The following is a 15057-nucleotide window of genomic DNA, read 5'->3' as shown; positions in this document are numbered from 1 at the left end:
ATCAGCTTCAAACCTCACTTACTTATATGAAACCTTGCGCAGGTTTCAAGGGGTGTGCAGCCCCAGGCCGACCCCCAAATTAGCCAACGCACGCCCACAAGTAACACACAAAAGTTGGCTTGTAAGCATCGTTCAACATCGCATATATATATGGTAGTTCCACACTTAGTCGTTTTAGTGTTACCCCATAACGTCGCATTTTTATGTCGCATAGTGTTGTAAGTTTGTCGCATTTCCTCTGCACTCCATCGCACCCGTCGCACATCGTGGTTGAACGCGCCCGCCCGCGCTCTTGCCCGCGCCCGTGCACGATCGCCCGCCGCACGAAGGCCTTACAAGGCACGTCGTGCGGGCGAGGGTGCGCCCGGGCGAACGAGCTCGTATCAAAAAATGCTAAGTTTTGACCCGAGGTTGGCTTTGTGCACGTTCGTGCAGCTCGTTTGCCCAGCTCTCCCTTGCCGCTTTGTTTCGGTCGTTCGGGTGCCCATGAACAATCGTTCGGACGGGTCGTTTGAGGGCACCCGTGTGAACTCGTTCGGGTGGGTCATTTGGGCGAGGGCGCGCCCGGGCGAACGAGCTCGTATCAAAAATGCTAAGTTGTGACCCGATGTTGGCTTTGTGCATGTTCGTGCAGCTCGTTTTCCCGGTTCTCCCTTGTCGCTTCGTTTCGGTCGTTCGGACGGGTCGTTTGAGGGCACCCGTGTGAACTCGTTCGGGCTGGTCGTTCTGGCGAGGGGGCACCCGGGCGAATGAGCCTGTATGAAAAAATGCTAAGTTGTGACCCAAGGTTGGCTTTGTGCACGTTCGTGTAGCTCGTTTGCCCGACTCTCCCTTGTCGCTTCATTTTGGTCATTTGGGCGGGTCGTTTGAGGGCGTCCATGTGAACTCGTTCGGGCGGGTCGTTCAGGCGAGGGCGCACTCGGGCGAACGAGCCCGTATAAAAAAATGCTAAGTTGTGACTCGAGGTTGGCTTTGTGCATATTCGTGCAGCTCGTTTGCCCAACTCTCCCTTGTCACTTCGTTTCTGTAAGGACCTCCGGTTGCGAGCGCGGTTGGGCGTCGGGCAAGGCGACGTGCACGGCGGGCGCGGGTGAGGGCGACCGGCGAGTAGAGCTACACGAGGGCGCGCGGGCGGGCACGGGCGCACGGGCGGGCACGGGCACACGGGCAGGCACGGGCGCATGGCGGGTGAGCACACATGATGGTGCGACATTCCTGCGAGTTGGCTGCGACGTTTCAGGTGAACAGAAATGCGACGATAAGGAAAAAGACGCTAAAATGGCTAAGTGTTGATCCTTGTTTATATGCGATGGCAAATGGAGTTGGGCCGACGTATGAAAGTGCACATATGGGCGTGAGATGTTGGTTTGTGGGGTCGGCCTTAAGGCTGGACACCCCCTTCCAACCACACGTTGAGTTTCATATATATAAGGTGAGCTTGGAGCTCATTTGAACCAAGCAACTTCGCTCAAATCTCTAACGCATAAGGGGTAAAAACCTGCGCAGTTTTGGAAGGGGAAAATGCATAACTCATGCGTTGTTCAGCCCAAGTGCGAGGTAGGTGTATTCTTGTGGTTTGAGGTGTTGGAGTTCGGTTGTGAGTTCAGACTTGGGTTCTAAGTGCCGGTTTGGACGAGGCAAGTGTGCCGAGGTGCAGGTTGTGTGCAGGACTTGACAAAGTGAGATAGGTGGCCCGGGTGGGCATTCTTCTTTGTGCAAGAGTGCATATGATGGTGTATAAGGCTGTTCTATGCCTGTTGTAAAATTATTCTAAGTGTTGGCTTGAAGTTGTCAAGCACACTTGTATTGTAAAATTGAAGAAGCTATTATAATATATTGTTGGGCAGACTTTACCGGGAGTTGCCCCTCCCTTTATACTTGTGTATTGTTCTCGGTTTATTGTTCATGATTGATGATTGAGAATGTTCTTTGTTAAAGTATAAAGGATAACACCTTACTTAGTTATAAGAACACAAGTTAACTAAGTTTATGTTGGAATAGGCGTAGCCCATAAACGTTAATATTGTTAAAAAGAAAGCGTTCAGTGGGGCCGCACCTCGCTACAAGCGGTTGGAAGATCACCGTAGGTGTAGGGGCGTGACAGTTGGTATCAGAGCTCGGTTGGAGTTGGTGACAGGTGAAGCAGTGAAGATGTTTATCTTGTAGAAATTGGGTTATGCATCCTTCGAAGAACTCGATGGGAGTCTACTTGAAGATTTAGAAGGAGTAAAACAAGGATTTACAGAATGGGGCAAAATGTGGTTTGAAACAAAGAGTGCTCTTCAGGCCTTAGTTAAGAAGGGTTTCCTAACCAGAATGAGGAGGAAACCTCTCAAATTACAAAGGAAATGATATTGCTTGAAGCAGAACTCAAGGAGCTCAAGATAAGACAAAAATTGAACCAAAAGAAGTGGGATTGCCTAGCTCTTGAGAGGCATCTCCTAGCCTGGAAGAAGAAGGCTGAAGCTGAGAAAGAGCTTCTTCAACCAGGTTGGGCAATGGAGCAAGGTGAAGCTGCAGTTTGTGCCAACAAGGAAGAGGAAGCCGTGATAGAGGAAGATGTTGCAGGCATGACTACAATGGAGGGTGAACTTGAAGATGATCAAGCTGAACCAGGATCATGCAGTTTGTCAACATGTATGAATGAGGTCACTCACATGGAGGAGCCTCATGATGATAAAGTAAGTGATGATACTTGTGTTTCATTTGGGCATTTGGGAGATGGACCAGGTGCAGGGAAGGACAAAACCGGTTTGCCAAGGCAAGAGGACATCTTACCATGGATGACTATGATGGAACCTTGTATGGAAGAGCAAGGATTGTCAGTTGTTGGAAATCTTGTTGGGGTTACTTGTGACCTTGGGATGAAAGGTGCAAGGACCCGGAACAAGGATGAAACTTGATGATCGTTGTGGATGATTGAGTCATGCTTTAGCCATATGAATTGGTTAAGTGCCCGACATGACTCATGGACAGATTAAGGAGGGCACACACTTGTGATGTTTTGGGTGGACTTCTCATGGCTGAGACCAAGAGGTAGTCTTGGTGGAAACTTTGGTGGAGGAGCTATGGTGAAGGGACTCATGACATGATGATGATGAGATGGTTGGGTGACCAAGTTCACTAAACCGAAAGTTGAAGACTTGGATGGGATGGCCAGATGTTGTGATGTGTCTACTTGGTTGACTACATGGGCAACTTAGTCATGGACATCAGGTTGGAGACTTGAAGACATGGAGCATGGTAGAGACCTATGCAAGGACATTGTGTGGAAGCACTTGTGAAGATGTCAAGGGACATCCTAACAAGGTGCTAGGGCAGGAATGTTATACAGGAGGACTTGCTAGTGTGACATGGTAACTTGAGGATGGCACATTGCAGATGATGAAGGGGACTTCATGGACCTGGATGGGGCACATCAAGAGTTGATCAGATTGGAGACTTGAGGATGGCACATTGCAGATGATGAAGAGGGCTTCATGGACCTGAATGGGGCACATCAAGAGTGAATGAAGACTTGAGGGTGGCACATTGCAGATGATGGAGAGAGCTTCATGGACCTGAATGGGGCACATCAAGAGTCAGGTTGATATGGACAACATGTTGCAAATGAGATGGATGGAGTTTCCATGGACCTGAGCATGGATTATGGATGGTGAGCTTGGTGGCAGTGGTCACTAGGCCGAGACATAGTGGAGAAAGAGTCTCTACATATGTTGCAGGGATGTTGCCTTGTGTGGAAAGGTCGACATCGCGGAGGGATGATGATCTTGGTGGAGAGCTATCGGGATGGTATGTTGTCGAGGACGACAACGATTTCAGGTGGAGGAGAATGTAAGGACCTCCAGTTGCGAGCGCGGTTGGGCGCCGAGCAAGGCGACATGCACGGCGGGCGCGGGTGTGGGCGACCGGCGCGTCGGGCTGCACGAGGGTGCGCGAGCGGGCGTGGGCGCACGGGCGGGTGCGGGCACACAGGCAAGCACGGGTGCACGGTGGGTGAGCGCACACGACGGTGCGACGTTCCTGCGAGTTGGCTGCGACGTTTCAGGTGAACAGAAATGCGACGATAAGGAAAAAGATGCTAAAATGGCTAAGTGTTGATCCTTGTTTATATGCGATGGCAAATAGAGTTGGGTCGACATATGAAAGTGTACATGTGGGCGTAGGATGTTGGTTTGTGGGGTCGGCCTTAAGGCTGGACACCCCCTTCCAACCACACATTAAGTTTCATATATATAAGGTGAGCTTGGAGCTCATTTGAACCAAACAACTTCGCTCAAGTCTCTTCACATAAGGGGTAAATATCTGCGCAGTCTTGGAAGGGGAAAACGCATATCTCATGCGTTGTTCAGCCCAAGTGAGAGATAGGTGTATTCTTGTGAGTTGAGGTGTTGGAGTTTGGTTGTGAGTTCAGACTTGGGTTTTAAGTGCCGGTGTGGACGAGGCAAGTGTGCCGAGGTGCAGGTTGTGTGCAGGACTTGACAGAGTGAGATAGGTGGCCCGGGTGGGCATTCTTCTTTGTGCAAGAGTGCATACGATTGTGTATAAGGCTGTTCTATGCCTGTTGTAAAATTATTCTAAGTGTTGGCTTGAAGTTGTCAAGCACACGTATTGTAAAATTGAAGAAGCTGTTATAATATATTGTTGGGCAGACTTTACCGGGAGTTGCCCCTCCCTTTATACTTGTGTATTGTTCTCGGTTTATTGTTCATGGTTGATGATTGAGAATGTTCTTTGTTAAAGTATAAAGGATAAAACCTTACTCAGTTATAAGAACACAAGTTAACTAATTTTATGTTGGAATGGGCGTAGCCCATAAACGTTAGTATTGTTAAAGAGAAAGCGTTCGGTGGTGTCGCACCTCACTACAAGTGGTTGGAAGATCACCGCAGGTGTAGGGGCGTGACAGTTTCGGTCATTTGGGCGCCCATGCAAAATCGTTCGGGTGGGTCGTTTGAGGGCGTCCGTGTGAACTCGTTTGGGTGGGTTGTTTGGGCGAGGGCGTGCCTGGGCGAACGAGCCTGTATCAAAAAATGCTAAGTTGTGACCCGAGGTTGGCTTTGTGCTCGTTCGTGCAGCTTTTTTTCCCGGCTCTCCCTTGTTGCTTCGTTTCGGTTGTGCGGGCGACCATGCAAATTCATTCGGGTGTGGGCGCGCATGGGCCAATGTTCCCGTATCAAAAATGCTAAGTTGTGACTCGAGGTTAGCTTTGCTCATTTTCGTGCTGCTCGTTTGCCTGGCTCTCCCTTGTCGCTTTGTTTCGGTTGTGCAGGGGCCAAAGCAAATTCCAGATGATACCAGTGATAGGTTTTTTTTCCGTGTGAAAGGTGGGGGTTGGTAATTGAGTTGTGTTTTCGCGTTTGCCTGAACGATGGCCTTGGGTCATTTGTAGGGTGGTCGATTTTCATCTTCTCTCCATCCCCACTCTGTAGCGCATGAGTGGTAATGTTAGACATGCTCGTCTTGGGAGGCATATGTGAACAATTCCCCTTCCATTTTCCAAGTTCTTGGAGCTGAATGGGCTGTTGTGGTGTGGCTCCCTTGCTCATCCTGGTCCCCCTCGCGCCCCTCTAGATGATACCAGCGACAAGTTTTGTTTCCGTGTGAAAGGTGGGTTGGTAATTGAGTTGTGTTTTTGCGTTTGCCTGAACGATGGCCTTGGGTCGTTTGTAGGGTGGCCAATTTTCATCTTCTCTCCATCCCCACTCGGTAGCACATGAGCGGTAATGTTGGCCACGCTCGTCTTGGGAGGCATATGTGAACAATTCCCCTTCTGCTTTCCAAGTTCTTGGAGTTGTATGGGCTATTGTGGTGTGGCTCCCTTGCTCGTCCTGGTCCCCCTTGCGCCCCTCCAGATGATACCAGCGACAGGTTTTCTTTCCGTGTGAAAGGTGGGTTGGTAATTGAGTTGTGTTTTTGCGTGTGCCTAAAGGATGGCCTTGGGTCATTTGTAGGGTTGTCGATTTTCATCTTCTCTCCATCCCCACTCGGTAGCGCATGAGCAGTAATGTTGGCCATGCTCGTCTTGGGAGGCATATGTGAACAATTCCCCTTCTGCTCTCCAAGTTCTTGGAGCTGTATGGGCTGTTGTGGTGTGGCTCCTTGGCTCGTCCTGGTCCCCGCGTGCCCCTCCAGATGATACCAGCGACAGGTTTTCTTTCCGTGTGAAAGGTGGGTTGGTAATTGAGTTGTGTTTTTGGGTTTTCCTGAATGATGGCCTTGGGTCGTTTGTAGGGCCGCCGATTTTCATCTTCTCTCCATCCCCACTCGGTAACGCAAGAGCGGTAATGTTGGCCATGCTCATCCTGGGAGGCATACATGAACAATTCCCCTTCCGCTCTCCAAGTTCTTGGAACTGTATGGGCTGTTGTGGATTGGCTCCTTGGCTCGTCTTGGTCCCCGTGTGCCTCTCCAGATGATACCAGCGACAGGTTTTCTTTCCGTGTGAAAGGTGGGTTGGTAATCGAGTTGTGTTTTCGAGTTTTCCTAAACGATGGTCTTGGGTCGTTTGTAGGGCGGCTGATTTTCATCTTCTCTCCATCCCCACTCGGTAATGCATGAGCGGTAATGTTGACCAGGCTCGGCCGGGGAGGCATATGTGAACAATTCCGCTTCTGCTCTCCAAGTTCTTGGAGCTGTATGGGCTGTTGTGGTGTGGCTCCCTGGCTCGTCCTGGTCCTCGAGTGCCCCTCCAGATGATACCAGTGACAGGTTTTCTTTCCATGTGAAAGGTGGGTTGGTAATCGAGTTGTGTTTTTGTGTTTGCCTGAACGATGGCCTTGGGTCGTTTGTAGGGCGGCCAATTTTCGTCTTCTCTCCATCCCCACTCGGTAGTGCATGAGCAGTAATGTTTCCCATGCTCGTCCTGGGAGGCATATGTGAACAATTCCCCTTCCACTCTCCAAGTCCTTGGAGCTGTATTGGTTGTTGTGGTGTGGCTCCCTAGCTTGTCTTGGTCCTCGAGTGCCCCTCCAGATGATACCAATGGCAGGTTTTCTTTCCATGTGAAAGGTGGGTTGGTAATCAAGTTGTGTTTTCGGGTTTGCCTGAACGATGGCCTTGGGTCGTTTGTAGGGTGTCCGATTTTCATCTTCTCTCCATCCCCACTCGGTAGCACATGAGCGGTAATGTTGGCCATGCTCGTCTTGGGAGGCATACGTGAACAATTCCCCTTCCGCTCTCCAAGTCCTTGAAGCTGTATGGGTTGTTGTGGTGTGGCTCCCTAGCTTGTCCTAGTCCCCCTCGTGCCCCTCTAGATGATACCAGCGACAGGTTTTCTTTCCGTGTGAAAGGTGGGTTGGTAATCGAGTTGTGTTTTCGCGTTTGCCTGAACGATGGCCTTGGGTCATTTGTAGGGTGGCCGATTTTCATCTTCTCTCCATCCCCACTCGGTAGCGCATGAGTGGTAATGTTGCCCATGCTCGTCCTGGGAGGCATATGTGGACAATTGCTCTCTAAGTTCTTGGAGCTGTAGGGGTTGTTGTGGTTTGGCTCCCTGGTTCGTCTTGGTCCCCTTATGCCCCTCCAGATGATACCAGCGGCAGGTTTTCTTTCCGTGTGAAAGGTGGGTTGGTAATTCATTTGTGTTTTTGGGTTTGCCTGAACGATGGCCTTGGGTCATTTGTAGGGTGTCCGATTTTCATCTTCTCTCCATCCCCACTCGGTAGCGCATGAGCAGTAATGTTGGCCATGCTCGTCCCGGGAGGCATACGTGAACAATTCCCCTTATGCTCTCTAAGTTCTTGGAGCTGTATGGGTTCTTGTGGTGTGGCTCTTTGGCTCGTCCTTATCCCCCTTGTGCCCCTCCAGAAGATATCGGTGATAGGTTTCCTTTCCGTGTGAAAGGTGGGTTGGTAATCGAGTTGCTTTGTCGGGTTTGCCCGAACGATGGCCTTGGGTCATTTGTAGGGTGGCCGATTTTCGTCTTCTCTCCATCCCCGCTCGGTAGCACATGAGCGGTAATGTGGGCCATGCTCATCCCCGTCCCTCTTTCCCATCCCAACGATAAGAATGTTGAAATTTTTCTCGGTGCTCCTTTGAGCCTTCGTTGTTGCGGTCCCAGATGGAAGCCCCAAAACTCCGTCGTTGCCTATGTCGCTATCGTGCCCCTCGGTTGTTGTGAATAGAGAATTTTGATTGGGTTGGGCAGCCATTTGTGGCTCCATTGAAATTGGATCCTCGTTATATTGTTCACCTCCTCCCTATTTGGTGTGAAGGGTTTTTCTTTTCGTGTGAAAGGTGGGTTGGTAATTGAGTTGGTTTTTTGGGTTTGCCTCAAGAATGGCATTGGGTCATTTGTAGGGTGTCCGATTTTCATATTCTCTCCATACCCACTCGGTAGTGCATGAGCGGTAATGTTGGCCATGCTTGTCCTGGGAGGCATATGTGAACAATTGCCCTTCTGCTCCAAGTTTTGGGAGTTGTATGGGTTGTTGTGGTGTGGCTCCTTGTGATGGCTAGCCTCTTCATTGTTCAGTTGTTTATGGTGCCGGTGTCTTGTGCTTGTACTCTTTCTGTGTTGGCATTGTGGGTTGAGATGCATACATTTAAGAGGGAAGTGGAAGGGTTTTGGTTGTAAACCACCTACCCTCCCTCTTGCTTGCTTTTTCCGTCAGGCGATGTGAGGCGCTGTTCTCCTTATTGTAAAGTCAAGGGTTGACATTCCTTTCAAAGTGCACATCGTTCGTGGTTGCGTTGGCTTTGAGGTTTTGATAGATGTGTTGGCCCATATGTTTGATCAAGGGGTCAACTTTTCCCTTGCATCTTGCATGCGTGGCAGGCTTTTGCGGCTGGAAATGTTAAATCACAACGTTTATGGGCATTTGTTGTTTGAATTGTGTATGCGCTCCTGGTCCAATGGGGAGGAGGCTTGCTATGTCGATGGTGGGGGCTATCTGGAAGAAGGATTTCGAGGTGGAATGCTTCAACCTCCCTCCTTTGTGTGGAGGTGGCCGTAGGGGAAAGGTATTCATCGTCCAGTCGGTAAAGCTATGGGAAATCTCCTAGGTTGCCTGTACGTAGGGTGCGGGGGGTGTGGGGCTGCCTGATCCCTCCTCATGTTTGGATATGTTCTTGTATTGTGTAGCGAGCCTCTTGATTTGCATTTATTTCCTTCCTTTGCCTTCGCATCGTGGTTGCCGCAGGCGGTCAAGTGATCGAGGTCCACCATTTCTGCTGTCACGGGTGGACTCCTAGGTGGCCTCGGTGTGTGGCGTGAAGGGTCGGGGTGCACATTTCTAAGAGAGGTTGTGGGCTCAGGTTGTCTTGTTGTTTTGTTTCCTTCCATTTCCTTTGCATTGAGGCTGCCGTAGGCGATCATGCGATCGAGGTCCATCGTTGCTGCTGTCCGGGTGGACTCCTAGGTGGCCTCTCTGCGGGGAGGGGAGGGTTGGGGGGCACTTGTTGTTTCAATTGTGTATGTGCTCGTGGTCCAATGGGGAGGAGGCTTGCTGCAGTGATGGTGGGGGCTATTTGGAAGAAGGATTTCGAGGTGGAATGCTTCGACCTCCCTCCTTTGCGTGGAGGTGGCCGTAGGGGAAAATTATTCATCGTCCAGTCGGTAAAGCTATGGGAAATCTCCTAGGCTGCCTGTACGTAGGGTGTGTGGGGTACGGAGCTGCCTGATCCCTCCTCCTATTCGGATATGTGTTCTTGTATTGTGTAGCGACCCTCTTGATTTGCATTTAGTTCCTTCCTTTGCCTTCGCATCATGGTTGCCACAGGCGGTCAAGTGATCGAGGTCCACCATTTCTGCTGGCACGGGTGGACTCCTAGGTGGCCTCGGTGTGTGGCGTGGAGGGTCGGGGGGCATTTCTGAGAGAGGTTGTGCACTCGGTTGGTCTTTCTGTTTTGTTTCCTTCTGTTTCCTTTGCATTGAGGCTGTCGCAGGCGATCATGCAGTCGAGGTCCATCGTTGCTGCTATCCGAATGGACTCCTAGGTGGCCTCTTTGCGGGGAGGGTTGGGGGGCACTTGTTGTTTCAATTGTGTATGCGCTCGTGGTCCAATGGGGAGGAGGCTTGCTACTATATTCATCGATGGTGTGGGCTATCTGGAAGAAGGATTTCGAGGTGGAACGCTTCAACCTCCATCCTTTGCGTGGAGGTGGCCGTAGGGGAAAATTAGTCATCATTCGGTCGGTAAAGCTGTGGGAAATCTCCTAGGTTGCCTTTATGTAGGGTGCGTGGGGTGCGGAGCTACCCGATGCCTCCTCCTCCTATTTGGATATGTGTTCTTGTATTGTGTAGCGACCCTCTTGATTTGCATTTACTTCCTTCCTTTGCCTTTGCATTGTGGTTGCCGCAGGCGGTCAAGTGATCGAGGTCCACCGTTGCTGCTGTCGCGGGTGGAATCCTAGGTGGCCTCGGTGCATGGTGTGGAGGGTCAAGGGGAATTTCTGAGAGAGGTTGTGGGCTCGGTTGGTCTTGTTTTATTTCCTTCCGTTTCCTCTCTGCATTGAGGCTGCCACAGGCGATCATGCGATCAAGGTCCATCGTTGCTGCTGTCTGGGTGGACTCCTAGGTGGCCCCTGTGCGGGGAGGGGTGGGTTGGGGGGCATTTCTAAGGTAGGTTGCGGGCTCGGTTCATCTTGTATGATTTCCTTCCCTTGCCTTTGTGTCAAGGCTTCCGCAGGCGATCATCCGATCGAGGTCCACTGTTGCTGTTGTCCGGGTGGACTCCTAGGTGGCATTAGTGCGGGGTGGGGAGGTTTGTATGGCCTCTCTATGATAGGATGTGTGCAGTCGGTCATCCTCTTTTTATTTCCTTCCTTTTCCTTCATGTCGAGGCTGCCACAGGCGGTCGGGAGATCGAGGTCCATCGTTGCTGTTGTCCTGGTGGATTCCTAGGTGGCCTTGGTGCAGGGGCGGGGAGGGTTGCGGCTCATTTGTAATATAGAGGTTACGTGGGTGGTTGTTCTCCATTTGTTTCCTCTGCATAGAGGCTGCCGCGGGTGATCGGGTGATCGAGGTCCATCGTTGCTGCTGTCTGGGTGGACTCCTAGGTGCCCTCGGTGTGGGGCGTGGAGGCCTTTGGAGGAATTTCTAAGGGAGTCAGTGAGTGATCGCTCGTTTTCTTGTTCTTTGGGTCATGGCTACGAACTCCGGAGTGGCCTTGGTGCGTTGTGGCTCGGCAGGTCTGCCCATTTGTTCACCATATCCTTGGCATGTTGCGTGTGCTTCCTTCTTGGATGCAAGAAGTGCAAGGCATAAAAGTTTTACATGATATTTTAACGTCTCTTTGACTTGATGGGTGTTCAGGCTAGCTCTCGGTAAGAGAGCGCCGGGAATGCCCTTTGAAGTAGGAGGGTGCTACCTGGTTGATCCTGCCAGTAGTCATATGCTTGTCTCAAAGATTAAGCCATGCATGTCTAAGTATGAACTAATTGAGACTGTGAAACTGTGGATGGCTCATTAAATCAGTTATATTTTTTTTATGGTACCATACTACTCGGATAACCGTAGTAATTCTAGAGCTAATACGTGCACCAAGTCCCGACTCCTTGGAAGGGATGCATTTTTTAGATAAAAGGCTGGCGCGGGCTTGCCCGCTTCTCCGGTGAATCATGACAACTCAACGGATCGCACAGCCCTTGTGCTGGCGATGCTTCATTCAAATTTCTGCCCTATCAACTTTCGATGGTAGGATAGAGGCCTACCATGGTGGTGATGGATGACGGAGAATTAGGGTTCGATTCCGGAGAGGGAGCCTGAGAAACGGCTACCACATCCAAGGAAGGCAACAGGCGCGCAAATTACCCAATCCGGACATGGGGAGGTAGTGACAATAAATAACAATACTTGGCTCATCGAGTCTGGTAATTGGAATTAGTACAATCTAAATCCCTTAACGAGGATCCATTGGAGGGAAAGTCTGGTGCCAGCAGCCGCGGTAATTCCAGCTCCAATAGCATATATTTAAGTTGTTGCAGTTAAAAATCTCGTAGTTGGATCTTGGGTCGTAAGGGTCGGTCCGCCTACTCGGTGTGCACCTGGCCTTCCATCCCTTTTGTCAGCGGCATGCTCCTGGCCTTAATTGGCTGGGTTGCAGTTTCGGCGCTGTTACTTTGAAAAAATTAGAGTGCTCAAAGCAAGCTTATGCTATGAATACATTAGCATGGAATAACGTGATAGGAGTCTGGTCCTATTGTGTTGGCCTTCGGGACTGGAGTAATGATTAATAGGGACTGTCAGGGGCATTCATATTTCATTGTCAGAGGTGAAATTCTTGGATTTATGAAAGATGGACCACTGCGAAAGCATTTTCCAAGGATGTTTTCATTAATCAAGAACGAAATTTGGGGGCTCGAAGATGATCAGATACCGTCCTAGTCTCAACCATAAACGATGCCAACCAGGGATCGACGGATGTTGCTCTAAGTACTCTGCCAGCACCTTCTAAGAAATCAGAGTGTTTGGGTTCTGGGGGTGTATGGTCACAAGGCTAAAACTTAAAGGAATTGACGGAAGGGCACCACTAGGAGTGGAGCCTGCGGCTTAATTTGACTCAACACGGGGAAACTTACCAGGTCCAGACATAGTAAGGATTGGCAGATTGAGAGCTCTTTCTTAATTCTATGGGTGGTGGTCCATGGCCGTTCTTAGTTGGTGGAGCGATTTGTCTGGTTAATTTTGATAACGAACGAGACCTCAGCCTGCTAACTAGCTATGCGGAGGTTCCCCTTCGCAGCCAGCTTCTTAGAGGGACTATGGCCGTTTAGGCCATGGAAGTTTGAGGCAATAACAGTTATGTGATGCCCTTAGATGTTCTGGGCCGCACGCACGCTACACTGATGCAGCCAACGAGTTTTTATTCCTGGTTCGAGAGGATCAGGAAATCTTCTCAAATTGCATCGTGATGGGGATAGACCATTGCAATTATTGGTCTTCAACAAGGAATTCCTAGTAAGCGCATGTCATTAACTTGTGTTGACTACGTCCCTGCCCTTTGTACACACCGCCCGTCGCTCCTACCAATTGAATGATCCGGTGAAGTGTTCAGATTGCGTCGACGATGGTGGTTCACCGTCGTCGACGTCGTGAGAAGTTCATTGAACCTTATCATTTAGAGGAAGGAGAAGTCGTAACAAGGTTACCGTAGGTGAACCTGCGGTAGGATCATTGATAGCACGGTTTTCTTTTTTGGTTCGGGTTGGTTGGGTTTCGATTGCAATGTGGGACTTTGTGGTGCGTCTCTAGGGGAGCGGGTTTGGTGTTTGGCGGGAACATTGTTGGTTGCTTGTCTCAAGGTAACACTTGTTTTTTCGTGTGTGCTTGCAAGCCATGCTTGTGCTTGTCCCACCCATCCTTTGTTTTTCTTACCCCCAATGTGTTTTTGCAGGGGGTCTGGAAGCTTGTTTCTTGGGAGCCCTTCCGATGATCTGTTCGGCCGGGCATGGTTGCTGCAGAGTTGAGGTGCTCAGTAAATATGATGGATAAATTCAGACTCATTCGTAGTGGCGGTGCTCGGTCTTTTGTTCGTTGGAAGGCATGGGCCAAGGGTGCGGGCTTCCATAGTTGGTTCTCTCGAAAAGGTGGCGGCGGTTGATGTGTTTCTTGGGTGAGCTTTTTCGCTGGTGGTTGGGTCGAGGGAGTGGTTGCGCACGCGCCTGGTAGCTCAAACCTTCTGTGAGAGGAGATTGTCGGGGTGCGGTCAGTATGGGATGGATGAAGAGCGGTTCAACCCATTGGGCTGGCCACCCTAGTCCCTCCCGACCGTTCCTCGACATGCCCTCGCGGAAGGGTTGGGTGTCGAGGTAACGAAAAACCCATCCCTCGGTCTGAGCTCCATCGAGATCGCAATTTTCCCCGCCGACCCGCATGAGAGTGGCAATCTTATCTCATGCCTCTGTCGTCGAGGGAATTCCTCGTCCTCTCGTGACCCACTCCCCTTCTAAGGGAAAAAGAAGTAGCGGGTTGTGTATTTGTTCCTCCCTTTGGATTGTGGGTTTTTTGTGGGACTTGCGTCATTTCTTTGTTTCATGGTGTGTGCTTTGCGAACGTCCCTCTCTCTATTGGCCTTGCACCATCGATGTATTTGTGGTCGGCAGATTTCTCCAGCATTGAGCGTCGGCCCGTGACAACTCCTCTTTGGAGTTTGATTATTTGACCCCCGTTGACTCTCTCGGTGGAAAGGTTGTTGGGTGTTTTGTACACGAAGGGGTGCAAGAGCGGGGTGGGTTTGTGTTATTGGCAGTGGTCTATTTTTCGTTTGAAGCCTTGTGTCGCTGGGTTGGGGGGCTATGTGCCTCTCAGTGGCATGCTCCAGACACTGGTCTCATCATGGCCTTTGTCTTTTCTATTGGTCAGTTTTAGGTTGTGATTTATTTGCTTGGTTGTTTGCTATGTCGTAAAGCTGGAAAGGGTGTTGTGCTGAATGCATGTGGGAGGGTGTGAAGAGGTGGGACACTTTTTGGATTGGGTGCCTTGTTTGATTTCTTTTTGGTTATCAGACATCTAATTGGCGTGCTGTTGATCTTCTCTCTTTTCTTGGGATCTTGGTTTCTTTGGTGTTGTTTTCTTCCCTTCTTCCTTTTGCCCCTAGCTTTACGGAGGAGAGGTGGGATTGTTGTGGATTGGTGCTCTAGAAGGACGAAAAGTAGTGTGAGTTCCCAGAGTGGCCACCCTAGTCCTTTTCGATCGCCGTCCCCTGCAGTTCCCCCCTTTTTCCGAAGGCGCGAGGTTTGGGAAGCTTGTTCTCTGTTTGAGCCTCCCCTTGTGAGCCTGTAGCCACGTTTGATATCTCTTACTTTCCTATTGTTTTCTTCCCTTCTTGCTTTTGGCCCCTTGGCTTTACCGAGAAGAGGTGGGATTGTTGTGGATTGGTGTTCAGGAAGGAAGAAAAGTAGTGCGAGTTCTGAGGGTGGCCACCATAGTCCTTCTCGATCACCGTCCCCTGCAGTTCCCCCCTTTTTTGCGAAGGCACGAGGGTGGGGAAGCTTGTTCTCTGTTTGAGCCTCCCCCTGTGAGCCGGTGGACGTGTTTGATATCTCTCTTTCTTTCATGTTGTTTTCTTCCCTTCTTCCTTTCGGCCCTAGCTTTACGAAGAAAAGGTGGGATTG

The 15057-nt window shown here is 50.4% G+C and overlaps 1 non-coding gene across 1 annotated transcript; it reads left to right on the top strand.

Moving 5' to 3' along the window:
* The first annotated feature begins 11309 nt into the window (after positions 1-11309).
* Positions 11310-13120, top strand: LOC149191809 (18S ribosomal RNA). Its single transcript, XR_016255397.1, has one exon. It is a non-coding gene; the product is annotated as an 18S ribosomal RNA (ribosomal RNA).
* Positions 13121-15057: the final 1937 nt, after the last annotated feature.

This window comes from Pinus tabuliformis, chromosome 2_2 (assembly GCF_031772625.1).
Source record: "Pinus tabuliformis cultivar Carrire ecotype Pingquan chromosome 2_2, CPIR1, whole genome shotgun sequence".
Taxonomy (NCBI): domain Eukaryota; kingdom Viridiplantae; phylum Streptophyta; class Pinopsida; order Pinales; family Pinaceae; genus Pinus; species Pinus tabuliformis.
This window is presented reverse-complemented; position numbering and strand designations above follow the sequence as displayed.